This window comes from Equus quagga, unplaced genomic scaffold, assembly GCF_021613505.1.
Source record: "Equus quagga isolate Etosha38 unplaced genomic scaffold, UCLA_HA_Equagga_1.0 207033_RagTag, whole genome shotgun sequence".
In the NCBI taxonomy this organism is placed as follows: Eukaryota; Metazoa; Chordata; class Mammalia; order Perissodactyla; family Equidae; genus Equus; species Equus quagga.
In genome coordinates this window covers 13,100-14,561 of record NW_025798888.1, presented here as the reverse complement: position 1 = coordinate 14,561, position 1,462 = coordinate 13,100, and the positions used below count along the sequence as shown (strand labels likewise).

The window sequence follows — 1,462 nt, the reverse complement described above, 5'->3', positions numbered from 1 at the left end:
AAATTGTTAGAGACAGAGTGTCCCCAGTACACGAAGGTGAGGAGGGGCTGGTGTGGTTGGGGTTCTCTGCCAGGCTCTGAGGAGGCCCTGAGTCACTGCTCCCCTGTGCTGCTCTGTGGAGACAGCCAGGCCTCAGCTCTCCCTGAGATCTTCAGACACTGGCCTCTTTCTTCTCAATCTTGACAGGAGAAGAATGCAGACGCCTGGTTCAAAGAGTTGGACTTCACTGCGGATGGTGCCATTAACTTCGAGGAGTTCCTTGTCATGGTGATCAAGGTGGCCCTGGTAGCCCATAAAGCAAGCCACCAGGAGTAGCAGCGCTATGACCCATGGGGCTGGCCCTTGGACTTGTCCCTGCACAACAATAAAGTACTTGATGCCTCAGGCCTCTCTTGGTCTCCTGCTTTTCTCTGGCAGAATGATGTTCCTGGCGGGTGGAGGGAGAACTGGAAAACCCTGGAAAGAAAAACAGGCCTCTGTCGTCTCCCACTCCCCATCTCTGGGAACCTTCAGTCCCCACCACTGTATGTTTCCTCCCCGTGTTCTCCCCAAACTATTCCCGAGTCTCTTCCAGCCCCACGGTCCTGAGTCATTGGTTCCAGGACTTAAGAATTCTGAAACGTCCAAGACGCTATAGCTGATGATTTTCCAACTTGTCCCAAATGGGTTATATGGGAACAGGGTCATGTAGGGAAATTCATAGTGTTCTGTGAAATCAACTTTAATTTCCAGCTAAATGTCTTAGATGCCACTCTTGGGAAATTAGGGAGATAACTACGTAGAAGGTTCTGTGTGTGTGTGAGAGAGAGAAACACAGAGAGAGAGAGACTGATTGTGTGTGTGGTATGACTATAGGTGGATGTTGAGAGTCCTACATTAACTACACTGATAGCCCCCTCACCCCACACCTGTAATTTCTCCTTAGAGATTTTGGAAGTTTTCTTTCCCTCTCCACTCTCAACCTCCTAACTTCATTAAATAAAGGAATGGGCAGATCAGCCAATAAATCGATAAAACTCAGCTCAAAGAATAGGGTATTCAAATGCTGCCCAGCAGGTTAAATGCTCTGGTGATTAGTGAATCATCTAAAATAGCCTTCCCTTCATTACTCTGGATTGTCCAAGGGCCTGGTAAAATGGGGAGGCCAGAAGATGAATAGGCGCCTCTCACCAGAACCCAACCCTCAAGTTGAGGGTCCATTGTCAACCAGTGAAAACAAAAACCAATTTAAGAGGGAAACCATTATCTGGGATCTAAGAATTGCAATTAGGGCAGCACAGATTCAGACAGAAACCCAAATAGTGTCCCACTTGGGACTAAAAGTCAGAGGCTTTTAAGGCAAAGGAGGAAGGTTGTCTTACAAAGAATTTTAATTAAATCTGGAGGCAGAGACCCAGTTTTGGCTAAACATTGATTGACTATTGACTCCATCTTCAGCAAGTCCACAGTCCTCAGTCTTTGT

The 1,462-nt window shown here is 47.2% G+C and overlaps 1 long non-coding RNA gene across 1 annotated transcript; it reads left to right on the top strand.

Moving 5' to 3' along the window:
- LOC124233599 (uncharacterized) lies at nucleotides 1–384 on the top strand. Its single transcript, XR_006887107.1, has 2 exons — nucleotides 1–36; nucleotides 187–384. It is a non-coding gene; the product is annotated as an uncharacterized LOC124233599 (long non-coding RNA).
- Nucleotides 385–1,462: the final 1,078 nt, after the last annotated feature.